The 22,716-nt window shown below is 40.5% G+C and overlaps 32 non-coding genes across 32 annotated transcripts; all 32 read right to left on the bottom strand.

Moving 5' to 3' along the window:
• Positions 1–4,534: 4,534 nt before the first annotated feature.
• On the bottom strand, positions 4,535–4,608 carry trnai-aau (transfer RNA isoleucine (anticodon AAU)). Its single transcript has one exon. It is a non-coding gene; the product is annotated as a tRNA-Ile (tRNA).
• A 622-nt stretch (positions 4,609–5,230) lies between these two features.
• trnar-ucg (transfer RNA arginine (anticodon UCG)) lies at positions 5,231–5,303 on the bottom strand. The gene has a single exon. It is a non-coding gene; the product is annotated as a tRNA-Arg (tRNA).
• Positions 5,304–5,663: 360 nt separating this feature from the next.
• Positions 5,664–5,737, bottom strand: trnai-aau (transfer RNA isoleucine (anticodon AAU)). Its single transcript has one exon. It is a non-coding gene; the product is annotated as a tRNA-Ile (tRNA).
• Positions 5,738–6,359: 622 nt separating this feature from the next.
• On the bottom strand, positions 6,360–6,432 carry trnar-ucg (transfer RNA arginine (anticodon UCG)). Its single transcript has one exon. It is a non-coding gene; the product is annotated as a tRNA-Arg (tRNA).
• A 360-nt stretch (positions 6,433–6,792) lies between these two features.
• trnai-aau (transfer RNA isoleucine (anticodon AAU)) lies at positions 6,793–6,866 on the bottom strand. The gene has a single exon. It is a non-coding gene; the product is annotated as a tRNA-Ile (tRNA).
• Positions 6,867–7,488: 622 nt separating this feature from the next.
• Positions 7,489–7,561, bottom strand: trnar-ucg (transfer RNA arginine (anticodon UCG)). Its single transcript has one exon. It is a non-coding gene; the product is annotated as a tRNA-Arg (tRNA).
• Positions 7,562–7,921: 360 nt separating this feature from the next.
• On the bottom strand, positions 7,922–7,995 carry trnai-aau (transfer RNA isoleucine (anticodon AAU)). Its single transcript has one exon. It is a non-coding gene; the product is annotated as a tRNA-Ile (tRNA).
• Positions 7,996–8,616: 621 nt separating this feature from the next.
• On the bottom strand, positions 8,617–8,689 carry trnar-ucg (transfer RNA arginine (anticodon UCG)). The gene has a single exon. It is a non-coding gene; the product is annotated as a tRNA-Arg (tRNA).
• A 446-nt stretch (positions 8,690–9,135) lies between these two features.
• On the bottom strand, positions 9,136–9,208 carry trnar-ucg (transfer RNA arginine (anticodon UCG)). Its single transcript has one exon. It is a non-coding gene; the product is annotated as a tRNA-Arg (tRNA).
• A 360-nt stretch (positions 9,209–9,568) lies between these two features.
• Positions 9,569–9,642, bottom strand: trnai-aau (transfer RNA isoleucine (anticodon AAU)). The gene has a single exon. It is a non-coding gene; the product is annotated as a tRNA-Ile (tRNA).
• Positions 9,643–10,264: 622 nt separating this feature from the next.
• trnar-ucg (transfer RNA arginine (anticodon UCG)) lies at positions 10,265–10,337 on the bottom strand. The gene has a single exon. It is a non-coding gene; the product is annotated as a tRNA-Arg (tRNA).
• Positions 10,338–10,697: 360 nt separating this feature from the next.
• Positions 10,698–10,771, bottom strand: trnai-aau (transfer RNA isoleucine (anticodon AAU)). The gene has a single exon. It is a non-coding gene; the product is annotated as a tRNA-Ile (tRNA).
• Positions 10,772–11,388: 617 nt separating this feature from the next.
• On the bottom strand, positions 11,389–11,461 carry trnar-ucg (transfer RNA arginine (anticodon UCG)). Its single transcript has one exon. It is a non-coding gene; the product is annotated as a tRNA-Arg (tRNA).
• A 360-nt stretch (positions 11,462–11,821) lies between these two features.
• trnai-aau (transfer RNA isoleucine (anticodon AAU)) lies at positions 11,822–11,895 on the bottom strand. The gene has a single exon. It is a non-coding gene; the product is annotated as a tRNA-Ile (tRNA).
• A 622-nt stretch (positions 11,896–12,517) lies between these two features.
• trnar-ucg (transfer RNA arginine (anticodon UCG)) lies at positions 12,518–12,590 on the bottom strand. Its single transcript has one exon. It is a non-coding gene; the product is annotated as a tRNA-Arg (tRNA).
• A 360-nt stretch (positions 12,591–12,950) lies between these two features.
• trnai-aau (transfer RNA isoleucine (anticodon AAU)) lies at positions 12,951–13,024 on the bottom strand. The gene has a single exon. It is a non-coding gene; the product is annotated as a tRNA-Ile (tRNA).
• A 622-nt stretch (positions 13,025–13,646) lies between these two features.
• Positions 13,647–13,719, bottom strand: trnaq-uug (transfer RNA glutamine (anticodon UUG)). The gene has a single exon. It is a non-coding gene; the product is annotated as a tRNA-Gln (tRNA).
• A 564-nt stretch (positions 13,720–14,283) lies between these two features.
• trnai-aau (transfer RNA isoleucine (anticodon AAU)) lies at positions 14,284–14,357 on the bottom strand. The gene has a single exon. It is a non-coding gene; the product is annotated as a tRNA-Ile (tRNA).
• A 617-nt stretch (positions 14,358–14,974) lies between these two features.
• Positions 14,975–15,047, bottom strand: trnar-ucg (transfer RNA arginine (anticodon UCG)). The gene has a single exon. It is a non-coding gene; the product is annotated as a tRNA-Arg (tRNA).
• Positions 15,048–15,407: 360 nt separating this feature from the next.
• On the bottom strand, positions 15,408–15,481 carry trnai-aau (transfer RNA isoleucine (anticodon AAU)). The gene has a single exon. It is a non-coding gene; the product is annotated as a tRNA-Ile (tRNA).
• Positions 15,482–16,103: 622 nt separating this feature from the next.
• Positions 16,104–16,176, bottom strand: trnaq-uug (transfer RNA glutamine (anticodon UUG)). Its single transcript has one exon. It is a non-coding gene; the product is annotated as a tRNA-Gln (tRNA).
• A 564-nt stretch (positions 16,177–16,740) lies between these two features.
• Positions 16,741–16,814, bottom strand: trnai-aau (transfer RNA isoleucine (anticodon AAU)). Its single transcript has one exon. It is a non-coding gene; the product is annotated as a tRNA-Ile (tRNA).
• Positions 16,815–17,431: 617 nt separating this feature from the next.
• Positions 17,432–17,504, bottom strand: trnar-ucg (transfer RNA arginine (anticodon UCG)). The gene has a single exon. It is a non-coding gene; the product is annotated as a tRNA-Arg (tRNA).
• A 360-nt stretch (positions 17,505–17,864) lies between these two features.
• trnai-aau (transfer RNA isoleucine (anticodon AAU)) lies at positions 17,865–17,938 on the bottom strand. Its single transcript has one exon. It is a non-coding gene; the product is annotated as a tRNA-Ile (tRNA).
• A 622-nt stretch (positions 17,939–18,560) lies between these two features.
• Positions 18,561–18,633, bottom strand: trnar-ucg (transfer RNA arginine (anticodon UCG)). Its single transcript has one exon. It is a non-coding gene; the product is annotated as a tRNA-Arg (tRNA).
• Positions 18,634–18,993: 360 nt separating this feature from the next.
• Positions 18,994–19,067, bottom strand: trnai-aau (transfer RNA isoleucine (anticodon AAU)). The gene has a single exon. It is a non-coding gene; the product is annotated as a tRNA-Ile (tRNA).
• Positions 19,068–19,689: 622 nt separating this feature from the next.
• Positions 19,690–19,762, bottom strand: trnar-ucg (transfer RNA arginine (anticodon UCG)). The gene has a single exon. It is a non-coding gene; the product is annotated as a tRNA-Arg (tRNA).
• A 564-nt stretch (positions 19,763–20,326) lies between these two features.
• trnai-aau (transfer RNA isoleucine (anticodon AAU)) lies at positions 20,327–20,400 on the bottom strand. The gene has a single exon. It is a non-coding gene; the product is annotated as a tRNA-Ile (tRNA).
• Positions 20,401–21,022: 622 nt separating this feature from the next.
• Positions 21,023–21,095, bottom strand: trnar-ucg (transfer RNA arginine (anticodon UCG)). Its single transcript has one exon. It is a non-coding gene; the product is annotated as a tRNA-Arg (tRNA).
• A 360-nt stretch (positions 21,096–21,455) lies between these two features.
• On the bottom strand, positions 21,456–21,529 carry trnai-aau (transfer RNA isoleucine (anticodon AAU)). Its single transcript has one exon. It is a non-coding gene; the product is annotated as a tRNA-Ile (tRNA).
• Positions 21,530–22,151: 622 nt separating this feature from the next.
• On the bottom strand, positions 22,152–22,224 carry trnar-ucg (transfer RNA arginine (anticodon UCG)). Its single transcript has one exon. It is a non-coding gene; the product is annotated as a tRNA-Arg (tRNA).
• A 360-nt stretch (positions 22,225–22,584) lies between these two features.
• Positions 22,585–22,658, bottom strand: trnai-aau (transfer RNA isoleucine (anticodon AAU)). Its single transcript has one exon. It is a non-coding gene; the product is annotated as a tRNA-Ile (tRNA).
• Between the last annotated feature and the right edge of the window lie 58 nt (positions 22,659–22,716).

Raw genomic sequence — 22,716 nt, 5'->3', positions numbered from 1 at the left:
GTTGATCTTGCTAACAAGTTAGCGGGCAGCAAACTGAATACCAAATGGTAAAAAGATGGACTCTTTTACAGATTTTTACATTTTGTAAATACTTCGGCCTTTACTCTTGGTACAAATGCACGCTATCCCTCTACCTTATGGTGATATCCGAAGGCAAACGACAACGCAAGTTCCGCTATGTTACGCATTTATGATGTTTGACTTCCAGAACAAAGTTGATGCATCAACTGTGAAGCATGCACAGAACACCTCGTCCAGTTTGGGTCCGATTGACCTATATAAATGCAAGAGTTAATAAATCCCATACCGCACTATCCTACGTGTGTGACAGAGAAACAGCCCATGTGGACAGCAAAAAACAACATGGAACATTATCCACGCTAATGACATTGTCCCATCAGCAGTAATCTAAAAATGATATGTTTGTGAAAAAACAGAAGTCCGTGGCACACTGAAAATAACTTCACTATATTTTTATTGTGCGCGAACAACGCGTTTCACCTTTAGCTTCTTCAGGTTCGCCCAGCACAATCACCTGAAGAAGCTACAGGTGAAACGCGTTGTTCGCTCACAATAAAAATATAGTGAAGTTATTTTCAGTGTGCACAGACTTCTGTTTTTTCATGATTTGATCCTGCAACCGTGAGCACCTGGGAGCGTGTTTAGGCTGTGCACGGGGTACCCTGTTGACCATAAATGATATATTTGTCTTTATTTAAACAGATAGCTACATAAAAGTGCAGCTTAACAATCCGTAATAGATCAAACATTTCAACTTGAGCAACACATCTGCTTGATGCTGTGTTGTTAAAGCCAACTCGTGTTTAGAGTTCTTGACTTCTGATGCGTATCAGAAGTGATCAATCCAACTTCCATTCAACAAAAATTTAAAAAGTTGTTTTCTTCTCCTCTGGAGGACAGACCTAACAAAGCTTTGCTTTTCACTTTTTAAAAATCTGCATCATGATTTTTTTTTATTTCGGTAAACTCAATCCCTGTTAATTGTACATCACAAAAAAATATGTTTCTTTTTCGGGCTCATACCGCTGAAGTGAGTTGGATTGAAGCTGCTGTGTAACATATTCTGCTGTTGGATTGAGACTCTTCAGATGAACGGGATGAGCTGTTGCTTATAAAGCACCTCTTAACCTCTGAGTAAGAAGGTTGGTTGAGTGAACAACAGTGATTTTGATACCAGAGGCCACTTTTCACAGTCTCCAAGACCTAAAATCTTCCTTTAACCTTGAACAGGATCATTTCATCTGTGCTCTTAGTGGAGTTTGATTGACAGATTAAAGAACAGAAGACTGGGCTCAGCTATTAAGCCATATGGACCAGGACAAGAAGTTCCCACTGAAAGTGAATGATTTAAATATCTACGGTTTCATATCGTCTGAGCACATTTCATCTACTGAAGACCGATTTGATCAAAAACAACAAACAGCATTTTAAATGCTTTTACAATGAGAGTAGAAAATATGTATTTAGCTCATGCTTTGTTTCTGAAAATGATCAATTAAGTGGAATTAACATATGCAATAATGTTTCAAAACTTAATAATTAAGGCCTTAAGAAATCCTGTAACACTAGAGGTTACAAATGACCACTGAAGCATTTTGTGAATTGCATGGTGGTTTGACCTTCCTTCTGTTCTGGTGATTTTAATGTTTAGAGAATAATGTGCAGCACCTCATCTAAAAGCTTGAAATTATTAAAATATGCAGATTAAGATGAATTAAAAGAGCAAGGCATGATAAAATGTTTTAATGATCACTTCATTGATTTGCTAAATGCTTCAAATTGAGTATAATGGCTCCCTTTTTATTTCCCCCCCCAAAAAAATCAAAGACTGTAACTTCTTGGGTTTCATGATTGTTGCTGGGAGGAAAAATAGGACCGGGTACAAAGCCTCCTCTTGAGAAGGGACCTGAAAATATCAAAATGAACATGTGTGGATGAGTGACGACCCGTACACAAAGCCAGTGTACATGGCCAAAACATTTGTGCAGAGCTCCTGAGCAGATTTTTATTAGGTTTAATCAACAAGATGTTGTGGCCTTGCTTTCTGTCTTTACTCATCTCTTTAAAAATCTGTTTAATAGCAGCAGTGTGTACCTTCGGTTCAGTTAGCACATATTGTTCATGTGTTTTGGGACTGCTTGATCTTTCTGGATTATTGGTCCCAATATTCAATCTTCCTATGTGCCCCTCTGTAGTGTCTGTCAGGACTAAGCAGTGAGATATGGGTAATTAATTTTTTTGATTTGAATCTCATCAGTAGCTACGGTAAGGTAGATTATCCTTCAGGGGAAAGAAGAGATACCCATATAATTCAGATTCATAACAGCTGAATGAGAGGCTCAACTGCTCTCCGACTCTTTTGTCCGCCTCACTTAACCGTTGCCCTCTCTCACTCTCAGAGAACCTTTCTATTGTTCCTCTGCTGACACCTTGTGGCGGATTCATCATATTGTCTCAGGTCTGTAAAATTTGCACACATTAAAGATGACCTAGAGCCCTTTGTTTTTGTCTTCTGTATGAGTTATGTCAGAATGGAGTCTTTGTAGACTGTTTCTTTGTAACATAAGGGACATCTCTTCAGCTATAATACAATTTGACTTTTATTTTACAAAGGCTCTAAGCAAACCTTAAATGGTATTCATTTATTTATAGCATATTTATTTCATATATTTCACATAAAAAAATAGAGGCAAAGAGAAAACTGATGAAGAACTCTAAATGTGTGTCAGTCTATAAAAGCCACTTCACCCTTTAAACTTCCCCTTAATCAGCTTTAGTTTAATTTAATCTAATTGGTCTCCTCAGTAAAGCAATCAAACAGTCAAACCCAAAACTAAGATTAGAAGGTTTTTATGTATGCACCGTTTCACCGTAGATGTCTGGTGCAATATTTTCTATATTTTCCACAGGAAAGGAATCCAAATTAAAAACTCTATGAATCTCAACCCCTCCGAGACAAGTAGGGTATTTTCTGAGATATTATCTTTTTTTTTTTTTTTTTTTACATTTTTGTGTTGTTTAGATCAGGACTTGACTTGGAAGTTCACAATTTAATAAACACTTTCAAATAGATGAAAAAAGCAAAAATATGAATCTCTTCACAATTTCACAACAGGTGTAACATTCAGCAAACCTACTGCAAAAAGAAAAAGGAAAAAATGCATACTATGAATTCTGGTCTTCATCTTACATCATTTTGGATCCAAATATCCAGGATCCAATGGAACAAACATTAAACCAGAACTACCTCTTTATAAATTCTGAATTACATTTTCATACAAATGTTTAGTGTCTCCAGGCCGTTTCTTATCCTCAGAACACGGCACATTAAAGAGTCAAAGCAACACATTCATTTAAAGTAAAAAAACAGGAATTATTATATTAAGTTCTAAGGTGAGCTAACTATGGGGAAAAAATAACAACACGGTGTAGTTTGCACATACTTGATGATTTTTGTTTTTTTCTACATTTGTTGCTGTAACTTTATTCTTTGGGAGCCTGTTTGTCTTAAACCTCTTTGTTCATAGTTTGTTAGACATGACAACCTGTTGGACTATTTTCCCAACAAACTTTGTCGGAGAACTTATTGAGGTTCTAGAGCATTCCTGTTAAAAAAAAACTCCCTTTTGCAATATTTCAGACGAGAGAAAATATGAAGTCAGGCAGTGCAATATGTCGCATTGAAGGCAGCGAGCAGCGTTTAACTGCTAGTCTAACAACGATGATTTTAAAGGTATTTTAAATATGTAAAATAAATACAAATCCTAACATAAGAGACCGTGATTAACAGTCATACGAAGCTGGTTATCAACCTGATAAGTCGAGTATTAATGTCCAAACTACAGCTTATTAAAAACATTTTTTTTCCCATCATTAGTTCACCTTAGAACTGACATAATAACTTCTATGGAATATCTTCCAGTATATGTATTATGTAGTAAATGGCCAGTATGGGGATTGAACCCATGACCTTGGCGTTATTACCAAAATACTCTAACCTTAACTATCCTTATAACAAACTTTGTCAGAGAAGTTAATCCAGCTGGAGTGGACAATTTATACACTTAGGGTTCTTACTGTGAACCACGAAGGGACTTGAACCCTCTATCTTCTGATTTGAAGTCAGACGCCTTGTCCATTAGGCCACGTGGTCCCTGCAGCTGGATAATTCTTTATATTGCCCTACCAAACAAGAAATCAATACATTTCAGAGGGTGAGGAAAACAGGTCTCAGTTGAAGGTAAGGGTTCAAATGGGATTCTTGGTTTCCTCCTTGGAGAATTAGAATTGGTGTCTTTTTCAAAGTAAATGGCCAGTATGGGGATTGAACCCATTTCCTCCATTAGGCCACGTGGTCCCTGTAACTGCATAATTCTCTAGATTGCCCTACCAAACAAGAAATCAATACATTTCAGAGGGTGAGGAAAACAGGTCTCAGTTGAAGGTAAGGGTTCAAATGGGATTCTTGGTTTCCTCCTTGGAGAATTAGAATTGGTGTCTTTTTCAAAGTAAATGGCCAGTATGGGAATTGAACCCATGACCTTGGCGTTATTAGCACCACGCTCTAACCATCTGAGCTAACTGGCCTCTGTTGGAATGTTTTCCCAACAAAATTTGTAGGAGAACTTAATCCAGCCAGCGTGAACAATTTATACACTTGAGGTTCTTTCCTTCAATAGAACTAACCTGCCAACCACAAAGGGACTCAAATCCTCAATCTTCTGATCTGAAGTCAGACAACATGTCCATTAGGCCATGTGGTCATTGTAACTGGATATTCACACTCTTTCCTCTTGATTTTTTTCTAGAGAGAGTTGACAAGAATCCAACAAGGAAAGCAATTCTTTTTGTCAGGAGCGGTTATGAATCAAGGAAAGTTATTGAGTGAATTGTTTACTCTTTACACTGGATTAAGTGATGTTATCTTTCAGTCTTTGGGGATTTCAACAAGATGACCTGCATACTTGACAGTGAAGATTCTCAGTATTTTTTGTGTTTTCTCTCTTCTATGGAATCTAACACAGTATATGTATCATTCAGTAATTGGGGTATTGAACCCATCACCATGGCTTTATTAGCACCATGCTCTAACCATAGCTAACTGGCCTGACTTGACTATACTCATAACAAACTTCGTCAGAGAACTTAATCCAGCTAGAGTGGACAATTTATACACTTGGGGTTTTTACCGTCAACAAAGCTAACGTGTCAACCACGAAGGGACTCGAACCCTCAATCTTCTGATTCGAAGTCAGACGCCTTGTCCATTAGGCCACGTGGTCCCTGTAACTGCATAATTCCCTAGATTGCTCTACCAAACAAGAAATCAATACATTTCAGAGGGTGAGGAAAACAGGTCTCAGTTGAAGGTAAGGGTTCAAATGGGATTCTTGGTTTCCTCCTTGGAGAATTAGAATTGGTGTCTTTTTCAAAGTAAATGGCCAGTATGGGGATTGAACCCATTTCCTCCATTAGGCCACGTGGTCCCTGGAACTGCATAATTCTCTAGATTGCCCTACCAAACAAGAAATCAATACATTTCAGAGGGTGAGGAAAACAGGTCTCAGTTGAAGGTAAGGGTTCAAATGGGATTCTTTGTTTCCTCCTTGGAGAATTAGAATTGGTGTCTTTTTCAAAGTAAATGGCCAGTATGGGGATTGAACCCATGACCTTGGCGTTATTAGCACCACGCTCTAACCATCTGAGCTAACCGGCCTCTGTTGGACTGTTTTCCCAACAAAATTTGTAGGAGAACTTAACCCAGCCAGCGTGAACAATTTATACACTTGAGGTTCTTTCCTTCAATAGAACTAACCTGCCAACCACAAAGGGACTCAAATCCTCAATCTTCTGATCTGAAGTCAGACAACATGTCCATTAGGCCATGTGGTCACTGTAACTGGATATTCACACTCTTTCCTCTTGATTTTTTTCTAGAGAGAGTTGACAAGAATCCAAGAATGAAAGCAATTCTTTTCGTCAGGAGCGGTTATGAATCAAGGAAAGTTATTGAGTGAATTGTTTACTCTTTACACTGGATTAAGTGATGTTATCTTTCAGTATTTGGGGATTTCAACAAGATGACCTGCATACTTGACAGTGAAGATTCTCAGTATTTTTTGTGCTTTCTCTCTTCTATGGAATCTAACACAGTATATGTATCATTCAGTAATTGGGGGATTTAGCCCATCACCATGGCTTTATTAGCACCATGCTCTAACCATAGCTAACCGGCCTGCCTTGACTATACTCATAACAAACTTTGCCAGAGAACTTAATCCAGCTAGAGTGGACAATTTATACACTTGGGGTTCTTACCGTCAACAAAGCTAACGTGTCAACCACGAAGGGACTCGAACCCTCAATCTTCTGATTCGAAGTCAGACGCCTTGTCCATTAGGCCACGTGGTCCCTGTAACTGCACAATTCTCTAGATTGCTCTACCAAACAAGAAATCAATACATTTCAGAGGGTGAGGAAAACAGGTCTCAGTTGAAGGTAAGGGTTCAAATGGGATTCTTGGTTTCCTCCTTGGAGAAATAGAATTGGTGTCTTTTTCAAAGTAAATGGCCAGTATGGGGATTGAACCCATTTCCTCCATTAGGCCACGTGGTCCCTGGAACTGCATAATTCTCTAGATTGCCCTACCAAACAAGAAATCAATACATTTCAGAGGGTGAGGAAAACAGGTCTCAGTTGAAGGTAAGGGTTCAAATGGGATTCTTGGTTTCCTCCTTGGAGAATTAGAATTGGTGTCTTTTTCAAAGTAAATGGCCAGTATGGGGATTGAACCCATGACCTTGGCATTATTAGCACCACGCTCTAACCATCTGAGCTAACCGGCCTCTGTTGGACTGTTTTCCCAACAAAATTTGTAGGAGAACTTAACCCAGCCAGCGTGAACAATTTATACACTTGAGGTTCTTTCCTTCAATAGAACTAACCTGCCAACCACAAAGGGACTCAAATCCTCAATCTTCTGATCTGAAGTCAGACAACATGTCCATTAGGCCATGTGGTCACTGTAACTGGATATTCACACTCTTTCCTCTTGATTTTTTTCTAGAGAGAGTTGACAAGAATCCAAGAATGAAAGCAATTCTTTTCGTCAGGAGCGGTTATGAATCAAGGAAAGTTATTGAGTGAATTGTTTACTCTTTACACTGGATTAAGTGATGTTATCTTTCAGTATTTGGGGATTTCAACAAGATGACCTGCATACTTGACAGTGAAGATTCTCAGTATTTTTTGTGCTTTCTCTCTTCTATGGAATCTAACACAGTATATGTATCATTCAGTAATTGGGGGATTTAGCCCATCACCATGGCTTTATTAGCACCATGCTCTAACCATAGCTAACCGGCCTGCCTTGACTATACTCATAACAAACTTTGCCAGAGAACTTAATCCAGCTAGAGTGGACAATTTATACACTTGGGGTTCTTACCGTCAACAAAGCTAACGTGTCAACCACGAAGGGACTCGAACCCTCAATCTTCTGATTCGAAGTCAGACGCCTTGTCCATTAGGCCACGTGGTCCCTGTAACTGCACAATTCTCTAGATTGCTCTACCAAACAAGAAATCAATACATTTCAGAGGGTGAGGAAAACAGGTCTCAGTTGAAGGTAAGGGTTCAAATGGGATTCTTGGTTTCCTCCTTGGAGAAATAGAATTGGTGTCTTTTTCAAAGTAAATGGCCAGTATGGGGATTGAACCCATTTCCTCCATTAGGCCACGTGGTCCCTGGAACTGCATAATTCTCTAGATTGCCCTACCAAACAAGAAATCAATACATTTCAGAGGGTGAGGAAAACAGGTCTCAGTTGAAGGTAAGGGTTCAAATGGGATTCTTGGTTTCCTCCTTGGAGAATTAGAATTGGTGTCTTTTTCAAAGTAAATGGCCAGTATGGGGATTGAACCCATGACCTTGGCATTATTAGCACCACGCTCTAACCATCTGAGCTAACCGGCCTCTGTTGGACTGTTTTCCCAACAAAATTTGTAGGAGAACTTAACCCAGCCAGCGTGAACAATTTATACACTTGAGGTTCTTTCCTTCAATAGAACTAACCTGCCAACCACAAAGGGACTCAAATCCTCAATCTTCTGATCTGAAGTCAGACAACATGTCCATTAGGCCACGTGGTCACTGTAACTGGATATTCACACTCTTTCCTCTTGATTTTTTTCTAGAGAGAGTTGACAAGAATCCAACAAGGAAAGCAATTCTTTTCTTCAGGAGCGGTTATGAATCAAGGAAAGTTATTGAGTGAATTGTTTACTCTTTACACTGGATTAAGTGATGTTATCTTTCAGTCTTTGGGGATTTCACCAAGATGACCCCATACTTGACAGTGAAGATTCTCAGTATTTTTTGTGCTTTCTCTCTTCTATGGAATCTAACACAGTATATGTATCATTCAGTAATTGGGGGATTGAGCCCATCACCATGGCTTTATTAGCACCATGCTCTAACCATAGCTAACCGGCCTGCCTTGACTATACTCATAACAAACTTTGCCAGAGAACTTAATCCAGCTAGAGTGGACAATTTATACACTTGGGGTTCTTACCGTCAACAAAGCTAACGTGTCAACCACGAAGGGACTCGAACCCTCAATCTTCTGATTCGAAGTCAGACAACATGTCCATTAGGCCACGTGGTCACTGTAACTGGATATTCACACTCTTTCCTCTTGATTTTTTTCTAGAGAGAGTTGACAAGAATCCAACAAGGAAAGCAATTCTTTTCTTCAGGAGCGGTTATGAATCAAGGAACGTTATTGAGTGAATTGTTTACTTTTTACACTGGATTAAGTGATGTTATCTTTCAGTCTTTGGGGATTTCACCAAGATGACCTGCATACTTGACAGTGAAGATTCTCAGTATTTTTTGTGCTTTCTCTCTTCTATGGAATCTAACACAGTATATGTATCATTCAGTAATTGGGGGATTGAGCCCATCACCATGGCTTTATTAGCACCATGCTCTAACCATAGCTAACCGGCCTGCCTTGACTATACTCATAACAAACTTTGCCAGAGAACTTAATCCAGCTAGAGTGGACAATTTATACCCTTGGGGTTCTTACCGTCAACAAAGCTAACGTGTCAACCACGAAGGGACTCGAACCCTCAATTTTCTGATTCGAAGTCAGACGCCTTGTCCATTAGGCCACGTGGTCCCTGTAACTGCATAATTCTCTAGATTGCTCTACCAAACAAGAAATCAATACATTTCAGAGGGTGAGGAAAACAGGTCTCAGTTGAAGGTAAGGGTTCAAATGGGATTCTTGGTTTCCTCCTTGGAGAATTAGAATTGGTGTCTTTTTCAAAGTAAATGGCCAGTATGGGGATTGAACCCATTTCCTCCATTAGGCCACGTGGTCCCTGGAACTGCATAATTCTCTAGATTGCCCTACCAAACAAGAAATCAATCCATTTCAGAGGGTGAGGAAAACAGGTCTCAGTTGAAGGTAAGGGTTCAAATGGGATTCTTTGTTTCCTCCTTGGAGAATTAGAATTGGTGTCTTTTTCAAAGTAAATGGCCAGTATGGGGATTGAACCCATGACCTTGGCGTTATTAGCACCACGCTCTAACCATCTGAGCTAACCGGCCTCTGTTGGACTGTTTTCCCAACAAAATTTGTAGGAGAACTTAATCCAGCCAGCGTGAACAATTTATACACTTGAGGTTCTTTCCTTCAATAGAACTAACCTGCCAACCACAAAGGGACTCAAATCCTCAATCTTCTGATCTGAAGTCAGACAACATGTCCATTAGGCCATGTGGTCACTGTAACTGGATATTCACACTCTTTCCTCTTGATTTTTTTCTAGAGAGAGTTGACAAGAATCCAAGAAGGAAAGCAATTATTTTCGTCAGGAGCGGTTATGAATCAAGGAAAGTTATTGAGTGAATTGTTTACTCTTTACACTGGATTAAGTGATGTTATCTTTCAGTCTTTGGGGATTTCAACAAGATGACCTGCATACTTGACAGTGAAGATTCTCAGTATTTTTTGTGTTTTCTCTCTTCTATGGAATCTAACACAGTATACGTATCATTCAGTAATTGGGGGATTGAGCCCATCACCATGGCTTTATTAGCACCATGCTCTAACCATAGCTAACTGGCCTGCCTTGACTATACTCATAACAAACTTTGCCAGAGAACTTAATCCAGCTAGAGTGGACAATTTATACACTTGGGGTTTTTACCGTCAACAAAGCTAACGTGTCAACCACGAAGGGACTCGAACCCTCAATTTTCTGATTCGAAGTCAGACGCCTTGTCCATTAGGCCACGTGGTCCCTGTAACTGCATAATTCTCTAGATTGCTCTACCAAACAAGAAATCAATACATTTCAGAGGGTGAGGAAAACAGGTCTCAGTTGAAGGTAAGGGTTCAAATGGGATTCTTGGTTTCCTCCTTGGAGAATTAGAATTGGTGTCTTTTTCAAAGTAAATGGCCAGTATGGGGATTGAACCCATTTCCTCCATTAGGCCACGTGGTCCCTGGAACTGCATAATTCTCTAGATTGCCCTACCAAACAAGAAATCAATCCATTTCAGAGGGTGAGGAAAACAGGTCTCAGTTGAAGGTAAGGGTTCAAATGGGATTCTTTGTTTCCTCCTTGGAGAATTAGAATTGGTGTCTTTTTCAAAGTAAATGGCCAGTATGGGGATTGAACCCATGACCTTGGCGTTATTAGCACCACGCTCTAACCATCTGAGCTAACCGGCCTCTGTTGGACTGTTTTCCCAACAAAATTTGTAGGAGAACTTAATCCAGCCAGCATGAACAATTTATACACTTGAGGTTCTTTCCTTCAATAGAACTAACCTGCCAACCACAAAGGGACTCAAATCCTCAATCTTCTGATCTGAAGTCAGACAACATGTCCATTAGGCCATGTGGTCACTGTAACTGGCTATTCACACTCTTTCCTCTTGATTTTTTTCTAGAGAGAGTTGACAAGAATCCAAGAAGGAAAGCAATTCTTTTCGTCAGGAGCGGTTATGAATCAAGGAAAGTTATTGAGTGAATTGTTTACTCTTTACACTGGATTAAGTGATGTTATCTTTCAGTATTTGGGGATTTCAACAAGATGACCTGCATACTTGACAGTGAAGATTCTCAGTATTTTTTGTGTTTTCTCTCTTCTATGGAATCTAACACAGTATATGTATCATTCAGTAATTGGGGGATTGAACCCATCACCATGGCTTTATTAGCACCATGCTCTAACCATAGCTAACTGGCCTGACTTGACTCATAACAAACTTCGTCAGAGAACTTAATCCAGCTAGAGTGGACAATTTATACACTTGGGGTTTTTACCGTCAACAAAGCTAACGTGTCAACCACGAAGGGACTCGAACCCTCAATCTTCTGATTCGAAGTCAGACGCCTTGTCCATTAGGCCACGTGGTCCCTGTAACTGCATAATTCTCTAGATTGCTCTACCAAACAAGAAATCAATACATTTCAGAGGGTGAGGAAAACAGGTCTCAGTTGAAGGTAAGGGTTCAAATTGGATTCTTGGTTTCCTCCTTGGAGAATTAGAATTGGTGTCTTTTTCAAAGTAAATGGCCAGTATGGGGATTGAACCCATTTCCTCCATTAGGCCACGTGGTCCCTGGAACTGCATAATTCTCTAGATTGCCCTACCAAACAAGAAATCAATACATTTCAGAGGGTGAGGAAAACAGGTCTCAGTTGAAGGTAAGGGTTCAAATGGGATTCTTTGTTTCCTCCTTGGAGAATTAGAATTGGTGTCTTTTTCAAAGTAAATGGCCAGTATGGGGATTGAACCCATGACCTTGGCGTTATTAGCACCACGCTCTAACCATCTGAGCTAACCGGCCTCTGTTGGATTGTTTTCCCAACAAAATTTGTAGGAGAACTTAACCCAGCCAGCGTGAACAATTTATACACTTGAGGTTCTTTCCTTCAATAGAACTAACCTGCCAACCACAAAGGGACTCAAATCCTCAATCTTCTGATCTGAAGTCAGACAACATGTCCATTAGGCCATGTGGTCACTGTAACTGGATATTCACACTCTTTCCTCTTGATTTTTTTCTAGAGAGAGTTGACAAGAATCCAAGAAGGAAAGCAATTCTTTTCGTCAGGAGCGGTTATGAATCAAGGAAAGTTATTGAGTGAATTGTTTACTCTTTACACTGGATTAAGTGATGTTATCTTTCAGTATTTGGGGATTTCAACAAGATGACCTGCATACTTGACAGTGAAGATTCTCAGTATTTTTTGTGTTTTCTCTCTTCTATGGAATCTAACACAGTATATGTATCATTCAGTAATTGGGGTATTGAACCCATCACCATGGCTTTATTAGTACCATGCTCTAACCATAGCTAACTGGCCTGACTTGACTATACTCATAACAAACTTCGTCAGAGAACTTAATCCAGCTAGAGTGGACAATTTATACACTTGGGGTTTTTACTGTCAACAAAGCTAACGTGTCAACCACGAAGGGACTCGAACCCTCAATCTTCTGATTCGAAGTCAGACACCTTGTCCATTAGGCCACGTGGTCCCTGTAACTGCATAATTCTCTAGATTGCTCTACCAAACAAGAAATCAATACATTTCAGAGGGTGAGGAAAACAGGTCTCAGTTGAAGGTAAGGGTTCAAATGGGATTCTTGGTTTCCTCCTTGGAGAATTAGAATTGGTGTCTTTTTCAAAGTAAATGGCCAGTATGGGGATTGAACCCATTTCCTCCATTAGGCCACGTGGTCCCTGGAACTGCATAATTCTCTAGATTGCCCTACCAAACAAGAAATCAATCCATTTCAGAGGGTGAGGAAAACAGGTCTCAGTTGAAGGTAAGGGTTCAAATGGGATTCTTTGTTTCCTCCTTGGAGAATTAGAATTGGTGTCTTTTTCAAAGTAAATGGCCAGTATGGGGATTGAACCCATGACCTTGGCGTTATTAGCACCACGCTCTAACCATCTGAGCTAACCGGCCTCTGTTGGACTGTTTTCCCAACAAAATTTGTAGGAGAACTTAACCCAGCCAGCGTGAACAATTTATACACTTGAGGTTCTTTCCTTCAATAGAACTAACCTGCCAACCACAAAGGGACTCAAATCCTCAATCTTCTGATCTGAAGTCAGACAACATGTCCATTAGGCCACGTGGTCACTGTAACTGGATATTCACACTCTTTCCTCTTGATTTTTTTCTAGAGAGAGTTGACAAGAATCCAACAAGGAAAGCAATTCTTTTCTTCAGGAGCGGTTATGAATCAAGGAAAGTTATTGAGTGAATTGTTTACTCTTTACACTGGATTAAGTGATGTTATCTTTCAGTCTTTGGGGATTTCACCAAGATGACCCCCATACTTGACAGTGAAGATTCTCAGTATTTTTTGTGCTTTCTCTCTTCTATGGAATCTAACACAGTATATGTATCATTCAGTAATTGGGGGATTGAGCCCATCACCATGGCTTTATTAGCACCATGCTCTAACCATAGCTAACCGGCCTGCCTTGACTATACTCATAACAAACTTTGCCAGAGAACTTAATCCAGCTAGAGTGGACAACTTATACACTTGGGGTTCTTACCGTCAACAAAGCTAACGTGTCAACCACGAAGGGACTCGAACCCTCAATTTTCTGATTCAAAGTCAGACGCCTTGTCCATTAGGCCACGTGGTCCCTGTTACTGCATAATTCTCTAGATTGCTCTACCAAACAAGAAATCAATACATTTCAGAGGGTGAGGAAAACAGGTCTCAGTTGAAGGTAAGGGTTCAAATGGGATTCTTGGTTTCCTCCTTGGAGAATTAGAATTGGTGTCTTTTTCAAAGTAAATGGCCAGTATGGGGATTGAACCCATTTCCTCCATTAGGCCACGTGGTCCCTGGAACTGCATAATTCTCTAGATTGCCCTACCAAACAAGAAATCAATCCATTTCAGAGGGTGAGGAAAACAGGTCTCAGTTGAAGGTAAGGGTTCAAATGGGATTCTTGGTTTCCTCCTTGGAGAATTAGAATTGGTGTCTTTTTCAAAGTAAATGGCCAGTATGGGGATTGAACCCATTTCCTCCATTAGGCCACGTGGTCCCTGGAACTGCATAATTCTCTAGATTGCCCTACCAAACAAGAAATCAATCCATTTCAGAGGGTGAGGAAAACAGGTCTCAGTTGAAGGTAAGGGTTCAAATGGGATTCTTTGTTTCCTCCTTGGAGAATTAGAATTGGTGTCTTTTTCAAAGTAAATGGCCAGTATGGGGATTGAACCCATGACCTTGGCGTTATTAGCACCACGCTCTAACCATCTGAGCTAACCGGCCTCTGTTGGACTGTTTTCCCAACAAAATTTGTAGGAGAACTTAACCCAGCCAGCGTGAACAATTTATACACTTGAGGTTCTTTCCTTCAATAGAACTAACCTGCCAACCACAAAGGGACTCAAATCCTCAATCTTCTGATCTGAAGTCAGACAACATGTCCATTAGGCCACGTGGTCACTGTAACTGGATATTCACACTCTTTCCTCTTGATTTTTTTCTAGAGAGAGTTGACAAGAATCCAAGAAGGAAAGCAATTATTTTCGTCAGGAGCGGTTATGAATCAAGGAAAGTTATTGAGTGAATTGTTTACTCTTTACACTGGATTAAGTGATGTTATCTTTCAGTATTTGGGGATTTCAACAAGATGACCTGCATACTTGACAGTGAAGATTCTCAGTATTTTTTGTGTTTTCTCTCTTCTATGGAATCTAACACAGTATATGTATCATTCAGTAATTGGGGGATTGAACCCATCACCATGGCTTTATTAGCACCATGCTCTAACCATAGCTAACTGGCCTGACTTGACTCATAACAAACTTCGTCAGAGAACTTAATCCAGCTAGAGTGGACAATTTATACACTTGGGGTTTTTACCGTCAACAAAGCTAACGTGTCAACCACGAAGGGACTCGAACCCTCAATCTTCTGATTCGAAGTCAGACACCTTGTCCATTAGGCCACGTGGTCCCTGTAACTGCATAATTCTCTAGATTGCTCTACCAAACAAGAAATCAATACATTTCAGAGGGTGAGGAAAACAGGTCTCAGTTGAAGGTAAGGGTTCAAATGGGATTCTTGGTTTCCTCCTTGGAGAATTAGAATTGGTGTCTTTTTCAAAGTAAATGGCCAGTATGGGGATTGAACCCATTTCCTCCATTAGGCCACGTGGTCCCTGGAACTGCATAATTCTCTAGATTGCCCTACCAAACAAGAAATCAATCCATTTCAGAGGGTGAGGAAAACAGGTCTCAGTTGAAGGTAAGGGTTCAAATGGGATTCTTTGTTTCCTCCTTGGAGAATTAGAATTGGTGTCTTTTTCAAAGTAAATGGCCAGTATGGGGATTGAACCCATGACCTTGGCATTATTAGCACCACGCTCTAACCATCTGAGCTAACCGGCCTCTGTTGGACTGTTTTCCCAACAAAATTTGTAGGAGAACTTAACCCAGCCAGCGTGAACAATTTATACACTTGAGGTTCTTTCCTTCAATAGAACTAACCTGCCAACCACAAAGGGACTCAAATCCTCAATCTTCTGATCTGAAGTCAGACAACATGTCCATTAGGCCACGTGGTCACTGTAACTGGATATTCACACTCTTTCCTCTTGATTTTTTTCTAGAGAGAGTTGACAAGAATCCAACAAGGAAAGCAATTCTTTTCTTCAGGAGCGGTTATGAATCAAGGAAAGTTATTGAGTGAATTGTTTACTCTTTACACTGGATTAAGTGATGTTATCTTTCAGTCTTTGGGGATTTCACCAAGATGACCCCCATACTTGACAGTGAAGATTCTCAGTATTTTTTGTGCTTTCTCTCTTCTATGGAATCTAACACAGTATATGTATCATTCAGTAATTGGGGGATTGAGCCCATCACCATGGCTTTATTAGCACCATGCTCTAACCATAGCTAACCGGCCTGCCTTGACTATACTCATAACAAACTTTGCCAGAGAACTTAATCCAGCTAGAGTGGACAACTTATACACTTGGGGTTCTTACCGTCAACAAAGCTAACGTGTCAACCACGAAGGGACTCGAACCCTCAATTTTCTGATTCAAAGTCAGACGCCTTGTCCATTAGGCCACGTGGTCCCTGTTACTGCATAATTCTCTAGATTGCTCTACCAAACAAGAAATCAATACATTTCAGAGGGTGAGGAAAACAGGTCTCAGTTGAAGGTAAGGGTTCAAATGGGATTCTTGGTTTCCTCCTTGGAGAATTAGAATTGGTGTCTTTTTCAAAGTAAATGGCCAGTATGGGGATTGAACCCATTTCCTCCATTAGGCCACGTGGTCCCTGGAACTGCATAATTCTCTAGATTGCCCTACCAAACAAGAAATCAATCCATTTCAGAGGGTGAGGAAAACAGGTCTCAGTTGAAGGTAAGGGTTCAAATGGGATTCTTGGTTTCCTCCTTGGAGAATTAGAATTGGTGTCTTTTTCAAAGTAAATGGCCAGTATGGGGATTGAACCCATTTCCTCCATTAGGCCACGTGGTCCCTGGAACTGCATAATTCTCTAGATTGCCCTACCAAACAAGAAATCAATCCATTTCAGAGGGTGAGGAAAACAGGTCTCAGTTGAAGGTAAGGGTTCAAATGGGATTCTTTGTTTCCTCCTTGGAGAATTAGAATTGGTGTCTTTTTCAAAGTAAATGGCCAGTATGGGGATTGAACCCATGACCTTGGCGTTATTAGCACCACGCTCTAACCATCTGAGCTAACCGGCCTCTGTTGGACTGTTTTCCCAACAAAATTTGTAGGAGAACTTAATCCAGCCAGCATGAACAATTTATACACTTGAGGTTCTTTCCTTCAATAGAACTAACCTGCCAACCACAAAGGGACTCAAATCCTCAATCTTCTGATCTGAAGTCAGACAACATGTCCATTAGGCCATGTGGTCACTGTAACTGGCTATTCACACTCTTTCCTCTTGATTTTTTTCTAGAGAGAGTTGACAAGAATCCAAGAAGGAAAGCAATTCTTTTCGTCAGGAGCGGTTATGAATCAAGGAAAGTTATTGAGTGAATTGTTTACTCTTTACACTGGATTAAGTGATGTTATCTTTCAGTCTTTGGGGATTTCAACAAGATGACCTGCATACTTGACAGTGAAGATTCTCAGTATTTTTTGTGTTTTCTCTCTTCTATGGAATCTAACACAGTATATGTATCATTCAGTAATTGGGGGATTGAACCCATCACCATGGCTTTATTAGCACCATGCTCTAACCATAGCTAACTGGCCTGACTTGACTCATAACAAACTTCGTCAGAGAACTTAATCCAGCTAGAGTGGACAATTTATACACTTGGGGTTTTTACCGTCAACAAAGCTAACGTGTCAACCACGAAGGGACTCGAACCCTCAATCTTCTGATTCGAAGTCAGACGCCTTGTCCATTAGGCCACGTGGTCCCTGTAACTGCATAATTCTCTAGATTGCTCTACCAAACAAGAAATCAATACATTTCAGAGGGTGAGGAAAACAGGTCTCAGTTGAAGGTAAGGGTTCAAATGGGATTCTTGGTTTCCTCCTTGGAGAATTAGAATTGGTGTCTTTTTCAAAGTAAATGGCCAGTATGGGGATTGAACCCATTTCCTCCATTAGGCCACGTGGTCCCTGGAACTGCATAATTCTCTAGATTGCCCTACCAAACAAGAAATCAATCCATTTCAGAGGGTGAGGAAAACAGGTCTCAGTTGAAGGTAAGGGTTCAAATGGGATTCTTTGTTTCCTCCTTGGAGAATTAGAATTGGTGTCTTTTTCAAAGTAAATGGCCAGTATGGGGATTGAACCCATGACCTTGGCGTTATTAGCACCACGCTCTAACCATCTGAGCTAACCGGCCTCTGTTGGACTGTTTTCCCAACAAAATTTGTAGGAGAACTTAACCCAGCCAGCGTGAACAATTTATACACTTGAGGTTCTTTCCTTCAATAGAACTAACCTGCCAACCACAAAGGGACTCAAATCCTCAATCTTCTGATCTGAAGTCAGACAACATGTCCATTAGGCCACGTGGTCACTGTAACTGGATATTCACACTCTTTCCTCTTGATTTTTTTCTAGAGAGAGTTGACAAGAATCCAAGAAGGAAAGCAATTCTTTTCGTCAGGAGCGGTTATGAATCAAGGAAAGTTATTGAGTGAATTGTTTACTCTTTACATTGGATTAAGTGATGTTATCTTTCAGTCTTTGGGGATTTCACCAAGATGACCCCCATACTTGACAGTGAAGATTCTCAGTATTTTTTGTGCTTTCTCTCTTCTATGGAATCTAACACAGTATATGTATCATTCAGTAATTGGGGGATTGAGCCCATCACCATGGCTTTATTAGCACCATGCTCTAACCATAGCTAACCGGCCTGCCTTGACTATACTCATAACAAACTTTGCCAGAGAACTTAATCCAGCTAGAGTGGACAATTTATACACTTGGGGTTCTTACCGTCAACAAAGCTAACGTGTTAACCACGAAGGGACTCGAACCCTCAATCTTCTGATTCGAAGTCAGACGCCTTGTCCATTAGGCCACGTGGTCCCTGTAACTGCATAATTCTCTAGATTGCTCTACCAAACAAGAAATCAATACATTTCAGAGGGTGAGGAAAACAGGTCTCAGTTGAAGGTAAGGGTTCAAATGGGATTCTTGGTTTCCTCCTTGGAGAATTAGAATTGGTGTCTTTTTCAAAGTAAATGGCCAGTATGGGGATTGAACCCATTTCCTCCATTAGGCCACGTGGTCCCTGGAACTGCATAATTCTCTAGATTGCCCTACCAAACAAGAAATCAATCCATTTCAGAGGGTGAGGAAAACAGGTCTCAGTTGAAGGTAAGGGTTCAAATGGGATTCTTTGTTTCCTCCTTGGAGAATTAGAATTGGTGTCTTTTTCAAAGTAAATGGCCAGTATGGGGATTGAACCCATGACCTTGGCGTTATTAGCACCACACTCTAACCATCTGAGCTAACCGGCCTCTGTTGGACTGTTTTCCCAACAAAATTTGTAGGAGAACTTAATCCAGCCAGCGTGAACAATTTATACACTTGAGGTTCTTTCCTTCAATAGAACTAACCTGCCAACCACAAAGGGACTCAAATCCTCAATCTTCTGATCTGAAGTCAGACAACATGTCCATTAGGCCATGTGGTCACTGTAACTGGATATTAACACTCTTTCCTCTTGATTTTTTTCTAGAGAGAGTTGACAAGAATCCAAGAAGGAAAGCAATTCTTTTCGTCAGGAGCGGTTATGAATCAAGGAAAGTTATTGAGTGAATTGTTTACTCTTTACACTGGATTAAGTGATGTTATCTTTCAGTCTTTGGGGATTTCAACAAGATGACCTGCATACTTGACAGTGAAGATTCTCAGTATTTTTTGTGTTTTCTCTCTTCTATGGAATCTAACACAGTATATGTATCATTCAGTAATTGGGGTATTGAACCCATCACCATGGCTTTATTAGCACCATGCTCTAACCATAGCTAACTGGCCGGACTTGACTATACTCATAACAAACTTCGTCAGAGAACTTAATCCAGCTAGAGTGGACAATTTATACACTTGGGGTTTTTACCGTCAACAAAGCTAATGTGTCAACCACGAAGGGACTCGAACCCTCAAACTTCTGATTCGAAGTCAGACGCCTCGTCCATTAGGCCACGTGGTCCCTGTAACTGCATAATTCTCTAGATTGCTCTACCAAACAAGAAATCAATACATTTCAGAGGGTGAGGAAAACAGGTCTCAGTTGAAGGTAAGGGTTCAAATGGGATTCTTGGTTTCCTCCTTGGAGAATTAGAATTGGTGTCTTTTTCAAAGTAAATGGCCAGTATGGGGATTGAACCCATTTCCTCCATTAGGCCACGTGGTCCCTGGAACTGCATAATTCTCTAGATTGCCCTACCAAACAAGAAATCAATCCATTTCAGAGGGTGAGGAAAACAGGTCTCAGTTGAAGGTAAGGGTTCAAATGGGATTCTTGGTTTCCTCCTTGGAGAATTAGAATTGGTGTCTTTTTCAAAGTAAATGGCCAGTATGGGGATTGAACCCATTTCCTCCATTAGGCCACGTGGTCCCTGGAACTGCATAATTCTCTAGATTGCCCTACCAAACAAGAAATCAATCCATTTCAGAGGGTGAGGAAAACAGGTCTCAGTTGAAGGTAAGGGTTCAAATGGGATTCTTTGTTTCCTCCTTGGAGAATTAGAATTGGTGTCTTTTTCAAAGTAAATGGCCAGTATGGGGATTGAACCCATGACCTTGGCGTTATTAGCACCACGCTCTAACCATCTGAGCTAACCGGCCTCTGTTGGACTGTTTTCCCAACAAAATTTGTAGGAGAACTTAATCCAGCCAGCGTGAACAATTTATACACTTGAGGTTCTTTCCTTCAATAGAACTAACCTGCCAACCACAAAGGGACTCAAATCCTCAATCTTCTGATCTGAAGTCAGACAACATGTCCATTAGGCCATGTGGTCACTGTAACTGGCTATTCACACTCTTTCCTCTTGATTTTTTTCTAGAGAGAGTTGACAAGAATCCAAGAAGGAAAGCAATTCTTTTCGTCAGGAGCGGTTATGAATCAAGGAAAGTTATTGAGTGAATTGTTTACTCTTTACACTGGATTAAGTGATGTTATCTTTCAGTCTTTGGGGATTTCAACAAGATGACCTGCATACTTGACAGTGAAGATTCTCAGTATTTTTTGTGTTTTCTCTCTTCTATGGAATCTAACACAGTATATGTATCATTCAGTAATTGGGGTATTGAACCCATCACCATGGCTTTATTAGCACCATGCTCTAACCATAGCTAACTGGCCGGACTTGACTATACTCATAACAAACTTCGTCAGAGAACTTAATCCAGCTAGAGTGGACAATTTATACACTTGGGGTTTTTACCGTCAACAAAGCTAATGTGTCAACCACGAAGGGACTCGAACCCTCAATCTTCTGATTCGAAGTCAGACGCCTCGTCCATTAGGCCACGTGGTCCCTGTAACTGCATAATTCTCTAGATTGCTCTACCAAACAAGAAATCAATACATTTCAGAGGGTGAGGAAAACAGGTCTCAGTTGAAGGTAAGGGTTCAAATGGGATTCTTGGTTTCCTCCTTGGAGAATTAGAATTGGTGTCTTTTTCAAAGTAAATGGCCAGTATGGGGATTGAACCCATTTCCTCCATTAGGCCACGTGGTCCCTGTAACTGCATAATTCTCTAGATTGCCCTACCAAACAAGAAATCAATCCATTTCAGAGGGTGAGGAAAACAGGTCTCAGTTGAAGGTAAGGGTTCAAATGGGATTCTTTGTTTCCTCCTTGGAGAATTAGAATTGGTGTCTTTTTCAAAGTAAATGGCCAGTATGGGGATTGAACCCATGACCTTGGCGTTATTAGCACCACGCTCTAACCATCTGAGCTAACCGGCCTCTGTTGGACTGTTTTCCCAACAAAATTTGTAGGAGAACTTAACCCAGCCAGCGTGAACAATTTATACACTTGAGGTTCTTTCCTTCAATAGAACTAACCTGCCAACCACAAAGGGACTCAAATCCTCAATCTTCTGATCTGAAGTCAGACAACATGTCCATTAGGCCACGTGGTCACTGTAACTGGATATTCACACTCTTTCCTCTTGATTTTTTTCTAGAGAGAGTTGACAAGAATCCAACAAGGAAAGCAATTCTTTTCTTCAGGAGCGGATATGAATCAAGGAAAGTTATTGAGTGAATTGTTTACTCTTTACACTGGATTAAGTGATGTTATCTTTCAGTCTTTGGGGATTTCACCAAGATGACCCCCATACTTGACAGTGAAGATTCTCAGTATTTTTTGTGCTTTCTCTCTTCTATGGAATCTAACACAGTATATGTATCATTCAGTAATTGGGGGATTGAGCCCATCACCATGGCTTTATTAGCACCATGCTCTAACCATAGCTAAGTGGCCGGACTTGACTATACTCATAACAAACTTTGCCAGAGAACTTAATCCAGCTAGAGTGGACAATTTATACACTTGGGGTTCTTACCGTCAACAAAGCTAACGTGTCAACCACGAAGGGACTCGAACCCTCAATCTTCTGATTCGAAGTCAGACGCCTTGTCCATTAGGCCACGTGGTCCCTGTAACTGCATAATTCTCTAGATTGCTCTACCAAACAAGAAATCAATACATTTCAGAGGGTGAGGAAAACAGGTCTCAGTTGAAGGTAAGGGTTCAAATGGGATTCTTGGTTTCCTCCTTGGAGAATTAGAATTGGTGTCTTTTTCAAAGTAAATGGCCAGTATGGGGATTGAACCCATTTCCTCCATTAGGCCACGTGGTCCCTGTAACTGCATAATTCTCTAGATTGCCCTACCAAACAAGAAATCAATCCATTTCAGAGGGTGAGGAAAACAGGTCTCAGTTGAAGGTAAGGGTTCAAATGGGATTCTTTGTTTCCTCCTTGGAGAATTAGAATTGGTGTCTTTTTCAAAGTAAATGGCCAGTATGGGGATTGAACCCATGACCTTGGCGTTATTAGCACCACGCTCTAACCATCTGAGCTAACCGGCCTCTGTTGGACTGTTTTCCCAACAAAATTTGTAGGAGAACTTAACCCAGCCAGCGTGAA

The sequence above is a fragment of the Labrus mixtus genome, chromosome 6, assembly GCF_963584025.1.
Source record: "Labrus mixtus chromosome 6, fLabMix1.1, whole genome shotgun sequence".
In the NCBI taxonomy this organism is placed as follows: Eukaryota; Metazoa; Chordata; class Actinopteri; order Labriformes; family Labridae; genus Labrus; species Labrus mixtus.
Note: the sequence above shows the minus strand (reverse complement) of the source record. Positions and strands in the feature narration are given on the sequence as shown.